General features: G+C 32.7%; 1 long non-coding RNA gene and 1 pseudogene across 1 annotated transcript; both read left to right on the forward strand.

Moving 5' to 3' along the window:
• The first annotated feature begins 4,010 nt into the window (after window positions 1-4,010).
• On the forward strand, window positions 4,011-14,303 carry LOC100800941 (protein FAR1-RELATED SEQUENCE 7-like; annotated as a pseudogene).
• On the forward strand, window positions 7,900-14,035 carry LOC106797178 (uncharacterized). The gene is made up of 3 exons (XR_005889666.1): window positions 7,900-11,388; window positions 11,547-11,679; window positions 11,779-14,035. It is a non-coding gene; the product is annotated as an uncharacterized lncRNA (long non-coding RNA).
• Window positions 14,304-16,066: the final 1,763 nt, after the last annotated feature.

The raw sequence follows: 16,066 nt of genomic DNA on the forward strand, positions 1-16,066 counted from the left end.
AGGCGGTTATAACTATTTTCTCTATAAATAGCCACCTTGTGTTCTCTCTTATAACAATTTTTTATGAGTTGGAAAAACAACGAAATAAGCTTCTAAATGAGCTAAGATCACGTGTTGTCATTAGTTAAAGAAAGAAGAGAATAAAAGTACTTAGAAAAGTAACTCACACCTTCAATTTTTTTTATTGTGAAGATCTTTTGTGATAAGTGAGTTTTGTCACTTTCTTGAGTTCAAGAAGAACACCTCTTCAGTCAAGCAAGGTTTTGTGAAAAGGATTGATCAACTTGTGTCTATCTTTACTCTTGGTTTTCGTGTATGGTTTTACACATCTTTTTGTTTGTGCATGAATCACTAAAGGCATGCTAGAATATGTGTTTCTAGTTTGAGCTAAGGGTAGGTTTCTCTTAGGTTCTTATTCATAGAGGACCCTAGTGTTAGGTGCCTAAGTCTCTTTTTTTGGATGGGAACTGTAAATTTGTAAGGATTCTATATGCATAGTGGAAATCTAGTTCGAGTTTTGAATAGATAATTAGATTAGTTTCTCTAGTGATAGAGAGTGAATCAGTATAAAAAGATTGTGTACTTCTTCTCTTGATCTGATCTTTATCTCTCATTCTAGTCTTAATTAGTTTTGTAAAAGGTTTAAGAATATATCTTTGTGAAAGAAAGAACATTAATGAAGGATCTTGTGTAAATGGTGGATTGATTCAGTATGGATTGAGTTCTATGAAAGTTTTGTAATACGATTCGTACAAAAGAAGTTTTAACTCTAGTTCCTCTTGGTTTGTGAGTACCATACATGAACATTCAAATGCAATTTAATCTTAATATTTAGAATGTCTTCGATCTAATAATTTCCTATCAAGAACCCAAAAGTCATACTTTTCAAGAAATATAAAATGGAAGGTTTGAAAAAATAAATGTTTTACTCACCTCTAAAAGCATAGTAGTTTGCGTTCTTCACTTATTTCTTTCTCTTCCTTTTTCTCAATCCTACATGTTCTACTAATTTCTATTTTTTTTATTTCCTGATAGAGACTATCTATACAATTATAAGAGAAGAGAATTGTTTATCCTTATATAATTACAAGAGATATACTTAATAGATTTGGCTAATCAAATCTTTCTTTATCTTTTTCTAATCTATTATCTAGATTTATCTAATTCTTAACATTATCTAATATTTTATTTTCTTTCAAGATATATTAGGATAAAACATGATAAAATTTAAATAGTTCTTAAGGATCACCAATTCAAATATAACAAACATTTTATCCAAATTAGATATATAATATTATATTATTATTATAATAATTATTTTCACAATAATAATCTTTTAATCCTTTCAGTATTATATAGAATTGTCACATTTTCTTTTATAATATAATTCCATCAGTCCTACTTATAAGATCTTTTTTAGAAATTTGTTTGTTTTTTATTATAAGACTCTTTTTTAATTTCTAGATGTATCAATATTTTTCCCCTTATATGTTCTTACTTAATTACTCTCTCTCAAAATATTAATAAGAAACAATTAGGTGGATAGAGATATAAGAAAAGAGAAATTTTGGAATGATAATAATTAATTGACAGATTTAACATGATTAACTAAATTAATTACTTTTGTTAATAAGCGCGAATGAGTTGAAAGAATCTTATAATTGAATACATAGAAAGTAAATAATCTCAACAATTATATATCAACCACCTAATGTTTTTTAGAATAAAATAATTATTTAACTCAATCAATTTAAATAAAGTATTTAAAACAATCATATAATTTTTACACACACATATATATATATATATATATCATAATCATTTTAATTCAAATAAATTTTTATACCAAATCTAATAACAATAATTATATTAGAAATTTATGATGTTACATAAACACGTTTCTATATAAAAAAAATTGATACAGAAAATGCTATCACCGTTATATATTATTATAGATTTTTTTTGGTACATTAGACTTCTTTAAAATGAATTATAAATTATGGAATTAAATAAAAAAATGAATATGAATTTTTTTTGTTATTGTTATAAAAAAAGCTATCGTGGTTATTATTATTTTCATATTAATGTCATAAAAATAATAAATGGAAAAAGACTTCTTTAGAATGAATTATAAAATATGGAATTAAATAATAAATATCAAATATGAAAAATATATATAGAAATAATTTAATTTCAAATGAAAATAATCATAGTGCAATTAAATATGAAATTAAAATAATTTGAATTATTATTTGTCATTCTCCATAGGTTAAACATAAATTTATGTATGATGAGACAGCAAGATATAATCATATTGCATTTATTTTTTATCAATAAAAAACTATATTGCATTTATTTTTTATCAATAAAAAACTGCATTGTTATTGTTATTGTTACTATTATTTGCCATATAATTTGTAAGAAATATTCAATTTAATCAATACGCTAATCATAGTAATTAATGCTAAAAATATAATCTTTTATTACTTAAAGTAATATACAAAGTTGTAACAAAAATTTCTAATCAAGTAATTTGACACATGTAATTAATGTGTTGAAGTTAATGTTGAACCCTTAGAGTAATATAATAGTTGATAAAAGAAATTTTTGACCTCTTTTTTTTCTGATGAATAGAAGAGTTAAGATAAAAAAATCTTAAACAAAATATTTTAATAATATTTTATTTTGAATAATAATCCTTATTTTAATATGCTAATAAGATATGGAAGATTAAAATTAAAATGCTTTAATTAAAAAAATAGAAGGACTAAAATTAATATTTTATTTTTTAAATTGAGAGACAAAATGTCACAAATAAAAAATGAGATAACTAAAATTTCTTATTTGAAAATATATATGGGAAAAAAAATTAAGGTGATATAATATTTCTTTCCTAAAATGTTGATGTGATAATGGTAAATATCTATATCTTAGAATGATCTATCTTTTTTGAGATTAAAATTTTATCCATACTTTTATATAAATCTAGTTTTCATTTTATTTTTTATATTAATTATTTTTGGTGTATATTTTAGTTGGATGATTTAACAAATTTTAGTATATTTTATAATTATTTATAAATAATTCTACAAAAATCCTTCCTTTTATTTTAAGGGAAAAATTAAGAGAAAAAATATTAATAGATTAAGTATATTTTATTATATTATTTAAATAGAATTTAAAGGATATTATAATGGTATAACAATAAATAATAAGCTGAGTTATCATAGTATTTTTAATGAATGTTATATAATTTATGAAATTACTTTTTAAAATATGATTTTAATTTTTGTGGTGTTTTATGATTATGATTGTGTTTTATAAAAGGCCTTTGAAGGAGTTTCAATTTAATTATCATAATATTTTTAATCAATACCATTTATTTATCAAATTTTTTGTATTAATTAAAGTGGTGGTAAAAGGTACAAGTATGAGCATTTACATACACACGAGAAATAATATGGGTATTAAAGTTACTACCGAATAGGTATATTGGTCTAGATACAGGAAAATTTAAGATTGTGGAATATATATTATAAAATTTTATCCAGACCTTATTTATTGTTATTCTTATTGGGATATATATCATGCTCGACAAGCATTACTTGGATTTAAGTTTTAATTTAAAAATATTAGTTAAAAATGTCATTTCACAATAATTGTTTTTTATTATAACTAGCAACTCTTACTTTAAATTAATTAAAATATTATTTCACAATAATGATTTAAATTATTATGTTACTTAACATATTGTATTTTAAAAATCATAATCTAACATTTATATAATCAACTGTATATTTATAATGCACAAAAATAGTTAATAATTAAAATTTATATTTTAATTATAAATAATTACTAATATAAATTTAGAAAATATTTTATAAAAAAATCATAAATAATATTTACCGGTGCCCTGGGTAGAAATGTAAAATCCAAATTAAGGTGAACTGGTGGTCCAGAACTCAAACTGGACCACTGGACCACCCTATAAAAACCCCGCGTGACGAGGATTACACGAGAAAACACTAAAACGGTACACCCACAACCTCGTTTCATTCTTCAACAACACAATACAATACAACACAGAAGATCGTTCCCTCTTCGTAGTTACTCCGATTTCTTCAATTTCTTACTTAACTCTAAACAATCGACAAAACGTGACACGGTGAAAAGATCGTAGTTTTGCACCCTCCACTGTTTCACTGTAAGTTACGCCATGTTTGTTTTTTGTTTTTGTTTTTTCCCAGCACAGGTTTTTTTTTTTTTTTTTTTGAAGAACGCAAATAAGTACTTATTCAGATCTTTGCCTTGCACTTTCTGCACTTTACCAACCACCGTCTCTCTGTGGGGAAGCCTTTGTTTATATTCGTGTGTGTGTTTGAGAGAGAGAGAGAGAGAGTTTTATTCAAGTTTTCTTATTACTTAGTCAATGATTTTTCTCACGGTCTCTTGAGATTTTGGAATTGGGATTTGAAAAAAATTGTCTTTTCTCTCTAATTTTATGTTTTTAAAGGACACGAGATTGTTTATGTCTTTTAGTAGAGGCAGAGTGTGAGTGCATCTTAGAAGATGATGAGAAATGAGTTTGGGGAGCTATAGATGTTAAGGTCCATATTTGAACATAATGACTATGGAGTTTGTGGATTGGTAATTGGTGGTAATACAAGCCTAAAAGGTGAAATGTGGCAGATTTTGAAGAACGTGTTGTTGGATAGTTTCTGATAGAGCCAATCCAAGAAATTTAATTATTAAGTTGGGCTTGGTTATTGTATGAAGTTGAAGTTTAGGGTTTTGATAATTTCCTATTCTAGTGGAATTTTATCGTAGATATGCAGAGGGATAAAATGATAAGAGTTAAGATAGTTCTAGGGGAAGAAGATTAACCGAAGAACTAGGATGAACAGGAAACCTTGAAAGAGAAAAGGTTTCGAGAAGTTTTATTGAATTAGATCAAAGATACAGAGAAGAATGTTTACAAGTAATGGAATGAATGCATCAGGAGAACGAATTGACTATATAAAGTTGTTACTAACAACCAATCCTAACAGCTTTTTCTCAACAGAAAATGGTACTAACTAACTAATCCAAGGCTCCCTCAGTGACAGACACGTGTCCTTCAGCAACTGCATGACACGTGGATCATTCAGTTTTGCTCCATATCATAGAACAGCTTTGCTCCATTGATGTTTTCTCTTTTTCTTTAATTTTTAACTCTTTCTCTGTTATGGAAGATCCCTTATCATTCAATTTCCTTGTATGCTATCTTTGTTTTAATGAATTTATTTATTCTTTTTATAAAAATGTATACAGGACTGTAACTATGGACTGCATGAATACTTTTATAGACACTGTTTTCCAAACTTCTTTTAACTAAGTGATGATCTACAAGTGGTTTTTCCGGGATAATCATGTCATATGTTTTTTAAAAGGAAAGAGTATTGACATTATCCACTTGGCACAAATATACTTCGACGATTTCTAAGTTTATCCACCTTACCTTTACCTGTATCATTTCAATGTCAACTCCATGAATGTGCAAACACAGACAGAGTGATCTCTGCCCTTTTCATTTACTTTTAAGCAATAGTAAGATACTGAATCAAACATTTTGAATTGGATAAATCCACATGCATGAAAAGTATTAAATTAGATCTACCTGTTTGATCCCCATAATTAGGCTGCTACAAATCTACAAAAGTGAGTAATATAGGTATATGGTTATAAGGCTTGCAGAATATGTTGCTATTTTGCTGGACATATGAATCCAGAATCAATTATGGCTTCAAGTGTTTCAAATAATAGTGTCCTTTTTGTAGCATTAGCTCAAAAAGAATCATAACCTAAGTAGGTTGAAATAGAAGAAATGAGTCATTCCCTTCCAGTTCATAGATGTTAATCATGAATGACTGAGCTGGCAAATACAGGGTTTCTAATCTATAGATTCTTAGGTAGAAAATTAATATAACAGTTGCATGATCTAGTCTAACCTTGATGTGAGCCCATGACTACACATTAGTAACCCTGCTTCAACTGGACAAGTAGGATGCCAACCCAGGGCTTAGCTGACAGCGTTTATGTTGGAATAATTTGCTCACTGACTAGTTAATAACACAATCAACTCCTGGTTTTTCAAAGTTGAGGCAGGATTATGAATAGAATTAAAAGCTTGTAAGCTGAAACATATCAAGAAAGTTTTCCCCAAAACTTTGAAGAGAGAGAAAATAAAAAACACAAAACATTAATATAGCATTGCTTCTTCTTAGATAACATAAACCAATGAAAACAACTTGCTTTGCTGTCCTTTTGACGGTGTGGTTCTTTGGATTAAAAAGCTTAATTTTATTTGTTTCTTTCTTACTTTTGATATATCGTAGAAACCTTGTTTACCTGCATGCATTGGCAGTTCATGTTAATCTTTTATTTGCTTGTAAAAAATTCTGTGGTCTTTTTGTCATCCCCATAGGGAAATGGAGTGATGGATGGGCTGTGATAAGAGTTGATATTGGATAAACTATTTGTATACAGTAGTTTCAGCTATTTAATCTTGCCGTCATGCTGTGGCACAATTGTTATCTAGTGCTTGTTTGGATGACTTATTTTATAGAAATAGTCATTTTTTTAATCATTTCCATCTTCTTGAGAGAGTTTTTGAGAAACAGAGTGATTATTTTCCCAAAATAATCCAAATTCCTAGCCAACTCATATTATGTATGAATTTGACTCAATTTCCTTAAAATGCAATTCATTTCACTGTTCCCCGCTTCCCTTTCTAATTTGCATTGGTCCTTCAAAGCAAGCTATCACTCAGATTCTGTTTCCTGTGGTCTAGCTGAAAGTAAATTTCTCAAAAGCCTGGAGAAACTTCAGTTGTATGTTTCTAAACTTGATAAAATAAACATGAAATATATCTACAGTGAGGCTTATTCTCTATTTTCTCTGAACATGTTGACACACTTTTGGGGAATTGATAATGCATCTGCTAATTCAAAAGCACTGAATATTTATATATCAAATACCATGAATTTTTGAATTTGTTTATCTTAATGACTCAAGGGCAGACTTTTATGGATTCTGTGGTAGTGGATTCAGACAAGGGAAATGAAGCAGAACATAGCTGTCTAGAAGAAAGTATAAGTATATTTGGCGGAGTTGAAGTTCAAGAGCCATATGTGGGCATGGAATTTGGTTCTGAAGAAGATGCTAGGAAGTTTTATGTTGATTATGCCAGACGGGTAGGATTTGTTGTACGCATAATGCAAAGGCGACGCTCTGGAATCGATGGGAGGACTCTTGCTCGCCGACTTGGATGTAACAAACAAGGATTCTCACCAAATAACAAGGGAATATTAGGACCAGAGAAAAAGCCAAGACCTAGCGCCCGAGAAGGTTGCAAGGCAACAATTTTGGTGAAGTTTGAAAAATCAGGAAAGTGGATTGTCACAAGATTTGTAAAGGATCACAACCATCCTCTAATTGCTACAGCTAATGGGTTCAGCACAGCGGTGAGTTTTCTTCTTGTTTAAATAATGCTGCATAGTTCATTGTGCATTATGTATAAACTTATTTCATACAAGTTGTAAGTGATAATAGTCGTTTCTTTTTTACTTTTTGGGATCTGCTTTGCTGGCAAGTCTGTGAATTGTGCATATAAGACCTGTGGTTTTATCTGCTGATAACATTAATTACAGAATATAAACATTAATATATATATTTGTTAATATCTGTCATAACCCAAGACATCACTGATTTGTTAGATTCTGTTTATTTGGAATTTGCATAACTAGAGTCTCAGCAAATGTTTTGCAGAATTGCTAAATTCTATAAATATTGTTTTGTAGTAGAAATTACTAAATGAAAGTATGAGACAAAGAAGAATAACATTTATTGGAGGTATTTTTTTCCTAATAACTTTTGTTCATAAGCGCCGCTGATTTTATATTACGTAATAAGCATGGAGTATTTTGAAATTCTTATTAATAGTCAGATTTAGGGAATATTTAGTCAATTTTTTCTTATAATGCATTAGAAAGAGCAGGTAGTATCTATTGTAGTAAAAATGGTAGAATGTTGCCTTAAGTGGTTTGGGCATGTGTAAGACTTGTAAAAACACTAATAAGGAGAGTAGAGAAGATGCTAGATAGAGGGTAGTCCTATCACTGGAGGTAGAGGGAGATTGTCAAAAACTATTGGTGAAAGTGAAACCGTAAAGAAGGATTTAGAGGTTAATGGTCTAGTTGTCTACAAACATGATTTACTATAGAACATTATGGGTCATTTGATCCATAAGCATACAGCTAATGCCTGACCCCACCCAATGGGAAAAGGCTTGGTTTTTGTAATCAAATTAGGGAGTGATATTATTCTAGTTTTCTGTTCTTCCAAAATCTAAAGTAATTTACACGCTGCTTGAAAAGGAAATTAGGTTTGAATAACAATTGTTGTTTTAGTGACCAAATCTTTTAATTAATAATTTAAGATGCGATGTTTAAGTCTGAGGCTTGAAATCATGATTGAGTTGGCAGTGGAAGAATCAGAGATTAACCCGTCCAAATTTTGGGGTAGCAACGGTGCTGGCCCTTCCTAATTTATGATTAAATTTCTTATTTCAATGGAGACATAAAATTTAGAAGAAAAAAGAGAAAAGTACATTTTGTGCCTGCCCTAACTGAAGCCCTGTAGTGTGGCCCCACAAGGATTTTCCCCAAAGATCAGCAGTGGAAATCTTACCAATGTTGTGCTTCCACCTAGCAAATTAAGCTTTTGTGTTGAATCAGTTCTTGATATGGTTATAGCCTTCTTGTCCAAGTAATTAGACATTTGGACGTTTAATTTAGGTTGCATTGGTTCTTGACTGTTACCAATTGATTCCTAGGAAACCTACAAAAGCAATAGGTTGTTGTTCTTGAACTTTAGTGCTGTCTTACCTTTCCGCTCTTCTATAACATTTTTCTTTTTCCTTCTCCAGATCATATATTTGAGTGTTGTTCCTTTTCTCTCTTAAAATTCCGTATGTTAAGTGTAAGGGATGCACTAGTGAGAAGAGTAGATTGTATGGTTTTTAGCCCGGTGAAGAAGAGAGGGAGGCCAAGAAGGATATTGGAGAAACTGATCAAGATGGATCTCATGGTAAATAAAATTTCTAAATCTCTAGTCTTTAACCAAGCGAATGACATTGGCAACATGTGATCCCCCATGTAGACAACCTCACCTAGATAACAGATTTTTCTTCAATCCTTTCTTGAGTTCTTACTTCTTACCCTAACTTGAGTTGGGTCTTACCGATGACTTTGCCTATAAGTTAGTTGTGAGTAAGAAAACTGTTGTTCTCAGTTGAAGCTAGGCTGCCAGTAGCATGTGAGCTAAGATAATTTTAGAAAGGTCTCGTTCCTTTCTATGTTGTCAATAGCGGCCGTAGCGGCGGAGTGGAGCAGAGCGGCACCCATCCGCGACGGACACGTGTGTAGCGGTGCGGTTTCGGGTCGCGGCCGCTATCGCGGCGGAGCGGTTTTTCGTGCCGCTACTCGAAGCAGTGGAAATTCCAAAAATACCCTCACTTAATGAGGGTAAGTGAGGGTATTTTTGGTTTTTGGTTTGTCTTCTAAAACCTGTTGTTTCTCGATTTATCGGGGCTCCATTGTTGCGCTGGAAAACATTGCGAAAACCCTAGCACTGCCGTTGCTGCTCTGCGTTCCGTCCACCGTCCGTTCCGGCGCCGTTGCTGCGTTCCGGCCACCGTCCGTTCCGGCGCCGTTGCTGCTCTGCGTTCCGGCCACCGTACGTTCCTAGTGTTGTCGTTGCTGCTCTGCTCCATTGTTCTGCACTTTTGCTTACTCCTGCACCTGCGACACCTATTCTGTTCCGTTCCTCCATTCTGTTTTGACTTCGGTTCTGCTTCCGTTCCTCCGTTCTGTTCTGACTTCGGTTCTGCACTTCTGCTTACTCCTGCACCATGGCATCCTCTGATCAACAAAAGAATATCAATTTAGAGGGGTCTTCAACTGGAATGTTCAAGCCTATGGGTGATAAGGTAGATGTCTTTTGGAAATGGAACAGCTTAAAGGATAAAAATAACAGGAAGAGTGTGACGTGATTTTTGTCACAAAACGTCTACTGGAGGAATTTCTAGAGCAAGAAGACATCAACTTCAAATAAAAGGAGATGTGGGTTCTTGTAAGAAAGTACTGGAGGATGTTAAATTAGAAATGATTTTTGTTTATGAGAAGAAAATAGCTGAAACTGCAGCATACATGGAGGCAACGCAAGAAGAAGACGACGAAGAGGAAGATGGGATCCAAGAGATTGCAAGACTTAAAAGTGGAAAAAGGCCTCCAGCAACATCAAATGAAGCCTCCTCAACTGCTTCCAAGAAGAGGACCACAAATAAAAAAGGCCCTCTTGATTTTTTGTTCTCCAAAGAACCTGAAGAAAGTATCAAATTTGGAAAAACCATGAGACAAACAAGTGTAAATGAATCTTATAACAAGGCATCAAGAGACAGGGCAGTTCAGTACATTGCTCGTTTCTTTTTTAGGAATGGAATAGCATTCAATGTTGCTAAATCAAAAAGTTTCAAGTTGATGATTCAGGCAATTGGAATCTATGGTCCTCATTTAAAGCCTCCAAGCTATCATGAATTGAGAGTTCCACTCCTTAAAAAAGAGTTGGAATACATGAAGGGCTTATTGAGGGGTCATGAGGAGAAGGGAATCAAATATGGATGTTCAATTATGTAAGATGGTTGGACAGATAGGAAGAATAGAACTTTGATTAACTTTTTGGTAAATTGTTCATTGGGAACGCAGTTTGTGAGGAGTGTGGATGCTTCTGAATACATGAAGACTGGTCAGAAGATCTTTGATCTTTTGGATAGCTTTGTTGAGGAGATTGGAGAAAAGAATGTTATTCAAGTGGTGACGGACAATCGAAGTAATTATGTGTTGGCGGCAGTGTTATCAAATGGCGGCAATGGCGGCGCTATGGCGGTTTTGCATGGTGAAAGTTTGAAAAAACGCCACCGAATAGCGGTGGCGTGGCGGGTTTACAATGGCGGCCGCCATAGCCATGGTGGTCATGGTGGTATAGCGGAAATAGCGGGTTTTTTTGTTTTTTTTTTTTTTGCGCGGTAGGAGTTGGGCTGACCCGACCCAACCTTACTCGTTATGTTATTCAAAAGTGCAACGGGGAAACGCAGCACAGAACGCAGCACGCGACCAGGAGCGACATCCCGCACCCAGCAGTCACCGTGCACTCAGCAGCGACGACCCCGTGGCCCGCACGCACGACCCAGCAGCGACGAGCACCGGCAGATGACCCCGTGAAGGCGACGCCGCACCGACCCCGCACCTCGCACCCTCACGAAGGTGAATGTCGCGGCGCAACTTCAGTGTGGTGCGCTTCTTTATATTTATTTATTTTTGTTGTTTGACACCCGTTTTTGATGTCTACAACTTTTTTTTTTGTTTTTCTATTTGACACCCTCTTTTTATTTTTGACCGTCCCATTTTTATTTTTTTTTCTATTTGACACCATTTTTTTTTTCTGTTCAGTCCTCTTTTAAATGGCTGAACCATCCGCCATGACATCTGCTATTTTCCGCTATGCCATCTGTCATATTTTTATGGCGGATTTTTGGCTTTCGGCCATGAACCACCATCTGCCATTAACAACATTGGTTGGCGGGTGAGAATTCAATCATGCTTAATGAAGTTTTTTATTTTATAATTATAACTTTTAATTGTTACACTACTCATACAATTTTATTGATTTTGGTCTTTTTAGGTAAAATTTTACAAGTCACGAGACCAAAAATATTTTGGACTCCATGTGCTGCACATTGTCTTGACTTGATGCTAGAAGATATTGGAAAGATCCCAAAAGTAAAAAGGGTTATACAAAGAGGCATCAAGCTTGTAGGCTACATTTACAACCATACATTCGCTTTGAACACCATGAGGAAATTCACACAAAAAACTGAATTGGTGAGACACGGAGTTACAAGATTTGCTACCACTTTCTTAACTTTGCAAAGATTGCATAAGCCAAAGGCCAATCTTTGAAGGACTTCGGATGAATGGTTGAAGTCTAAGGCAGCTAAAGAGCCCAAGGGGAAGAAAGCAGCTGATGTTGTTCTTATGCCATCATTTTGGAATGATGCTGTCTACACTTTAAAGGCTATGGGGCCTCTTGTAAGTGTGTTGAGGTTGGTGGATAATGAAAAAAAGAAAAACTGCAATGGGTTTCATTTATGAAGCAATGGATAGGGCCAAAGAGGCAATTCAAAGAGCTTTCAATAACAATGAAGGGAAGTATAAGGATATCCTTGCAATCATTGATAAAAGATGGGATTGTCAACTTCACCACCCTTTGCATGCAACGGGTTATTATCTAAATCCGAAGTTTTTTTACACCAATCCAAACATTGACAATGATAATGAAGTGGTGGATGACCTCTACAAATGTATTGATAGGCTTAGTGAAGATGATGATTTTGTAGTTGAAGTTCACAAACAATTACTACTGGAGAGAGGTTTGGTATGACTGTAGCAATGAAATCAATGACTGAAAGTTCTAAGTTTGACTTGTAGTTCATCGGGATGTGAGCGTAATTGGAGTACTTTTGAGCATGTAAGTAATTAACATTCATATTTTTTAAATTATGAAACATTAGAAGCTGAAATTGAAACTAAGTAACTAGCATTTATGTTTTTTAAATTATTATAGATTCACTCAAAGAAGAGAAGTAGGCTTGAGCACCAAAAGCTTCAAGACTTGGTTTATGTTAAGTATAACCAAGCTCTTCTAGATCGCTTTGAGTGTCATGATGATATTGATCCTATTGCTTTAAATGATATTGATAATAGCAATGAGTGGTTATTGGGAGAATTGGAAGGAGAAGAAGCTGGTAATGATTTGGTTTTTGATGATGATGATGATTTGAATTGGTTAGATGTTGCTGAGGCAACTGGGACTGGTGAACCTTTACAAAACACAAGGAGTCAAACACAGATAAACAAGGCAGCAGCTGCACCTGCACCTACAAATGAAAAAGGAAAATAAGTGGTGGAAGTGGAAGAAGAGAATGGAGATGAGGGGGAAGAAGAGTACAATTCTAATGCTAGTGAGAGTGATGGATTTCAAGAACATAATGACTTGGATCTTGAAGAGGATGAAGATTCTGATTAGTAATTTAGTATTAAGAAACTTGCATTTGTCTATTTGAATTTTAATGTCTACTTGTCTATTATTATAGTTACTTTAGGCTTTAGCTTAGAAGGATTAAGGCTTTAAGCCTTTTATTTGCTTGACTTTCTACTTTATGTTTTGTAACTTTTGTTTAAGTAATTATGTTTTCAGTTATTTTTTTATTTTTTGAACTTATATATATATATATACATATTATTAATTATTTAACATATATAAAAAAACATTAGAATAGTAGTCATCCCGCTATCCGCTATCCGCTATCCCACTATCCCACTTTTGGGGTCGGCCGCTCCGCTCCGCTACGCCTGTATTGACAACTATGGTTCCTTTTGTTTTTATTGAGTTGAAAGATCATGTTTTTGTATGTGCAAATAATGCTTATATTTGTTCTTGGTGTTACATGTGCAAAGAGGCAGAGATTTCTTGTCTTTCTAGTGAACAGAAAATAATAATAATAATGAAAGGTAAATAGTCAAATATGAAAGTTCACAAATCCAAACTGTAGCTCTACTCCAAATTTCCCTATATAAAATGCCGAGGATTGAATAATTCAATTGGGAAGTGACGGATGTAATTATGAAGTTATAGGTAGCTTTTGATGCTTTATTACATTACATAGTACATACAGTTCTCTATGTATTTGGGTAAAAAAGACATGAGCATATGAACTCAACTTTTTGTTCTCTCTGTAATTAATTCTTGTGAAGAGGAAACTTTTGTGACTTTTTGTTTCTCTGTGGGTTTCTCTTTTAGTATTATTTTCTATGTTCTGTTCCAATTCTACTATGTCTTTGTATCATTACCGTTTCAAAGTATATTTTTTTTCCTCTGCTTGTAGGGTGATAAAGATAAGAAAATTGTAGAACTTACTATGGAGTTAGAGCGCCAAGATCAATTGTGTGCTGCATATCGAGAAAAACTGCTCAGCTTCATAAGCAATGTTGAGGAAGAAACAGAGGAACTGTCCACAAAAATTCAACTCATTATTGAAAATGTAAGGAGAGCTGAGTCAGACATGAAAAAATGTTCACAGAACAGAAAGCCTTGGTGCTTAACCTGAGTGAATAAATGAAATGAGTATAGTAAATAATTTCACTACATATAGTGCTCCTTTACACAGTGAAATCTGTTCTTTGCATCTCCATTTTCCTAAAAGTACCATACTACTGTTAGTTATGCAAGGATTATTGAGGGAAGGAGACCGTAAGTCCCCAAACTTTTGCAGAGGAAATGGAGTACTAGCTACCTACTTATCACTGGATCCTTAAAAAGGTTCAAAACTTTCCTACCCTAGTGTAGTTACTGTATTATCACTGATATCCTTAAAAAAGGGTTCAAAACTTTCCAACCATGGTTAGTGACTGTATATTTTGCTAGACAACAATCTCTTTCCTTGGAGGTTTCTCCGGAATCAAAAGATTCAGTTCCAAGTCGTTTTTGGGTCTTGTCGGATTTACTACTCAAATTACAATAAACTTTGCTACCTTTACTATCAAGCCTATAATTTTTAAGCCTATAATGTTTTCGGTTTAATTATGTTTTTAGTTTCTTGAATTAAATAATATTTTTTTACTCCAAATAAAAATTTGTATTTAGTCTCTCAAATTGAAAAAAATGTTGTTTTTAATCCCTTTTCTCAAATTGGACTAAATAAAATATTTTTGAATTTAAGGGACTAAAATAATTTTTTTTTATTTGGGGACTAAAAATACTCTTAGAGCATCTACAATGAGAGTTGTTTAATGTGTTATTTAAAATTGGAGAGTTACTTATATAAGTAATTATTAGTCATGAGTTGCTTAATTTTTTATTAAATACATGAGAGATGTAACCACCTTAGATGTCACAAAGACTTTGACACAAAAAGATTCACATTTACTCCTTATAAAATTTTTGAATTAGTTTAATTATTAAAAATACATATAAATTTTTTCTGAGCACAAGCATGTGATATAAACATTATTCATAAAAGGTCCTCAAGACATAAAACATAAAAGTATTGTGTCCCAAGGCACTACATCATCAAAACATCATAAACATCACAAATTTAATATCATATCTAAATCCTAAGTTGGTCCCCATTAAGACAAAACATAAGTGACTGAGGGTCATCGGATCTCGTCCCTAAGCCCACCACCTAATCCACCTTAACCCTGAGTGACATGATCCTCAGAAGTTACATCATAATTTGCTCTCATATTAAATGACACAATCATCACAGTTCAACGAAAAAAAAATGCAAGAATAAGTTCATTTTAAAAGAGATATCATATAATTGAAAACAAGACAAGATCACCATCTCAAAAGATGCATATACAAAATTCTTCACATTTGTGATAACAATGTAGTTATACAACTCATCAAGTATAAGTTCACTTTTATGAAGTTTTAAAAAATGTCAATGGAGGAAAATGAAAATGAACTCAAAGAGAGGAAGAGGGGGAGATTACCTCACCTAGGGATAGTCAACAAACATTAAAAGGAAGAGAAATGAGCCTCCTTTTTTGCACAACACCAAAGCTCAAGGTTTCCCCAATGGTGGGTTTCTTGGAGAGGAAGAAGAAAGTGAAATGAGAATGTCGATGCTTTGTTTCAGCTTTGAAATACAAATAGTTGAGTCTATGACTCTTCTACTTCTTTCTATTTGCACCCTACTACTTCCTAAACTCACTCATCATGTTCCTACCACTCAAGGCCCATTCATCTCAACCCAAACACTTTAGAACTTGCTATTCGCACCTAAAATAAGGTTTTTGCATTTGTAAATATAAACATACATACATACAAGCATCACACACCATCATCTCATAATAATTAGTTATTTATAAACACTTAAATTAAATTTAGTTCCTTTTGTAATTTA

Source organism: Glycine max, chromosome 18 (genome assembly GCF_000004515.6).
Source record: "Glycine max cultivar Williams 82 chromosome 18, Glycine_max_v4.0, whole genome shotgun sequence".
In the NCBI taxonomy this organism is placed as follows: domain Eukaryota; kingdom Viridiplantae; phylum Streptophyta; class Magnoliopsida; order Fabales; family Fabaceae; genus Glycine; species Glycine max.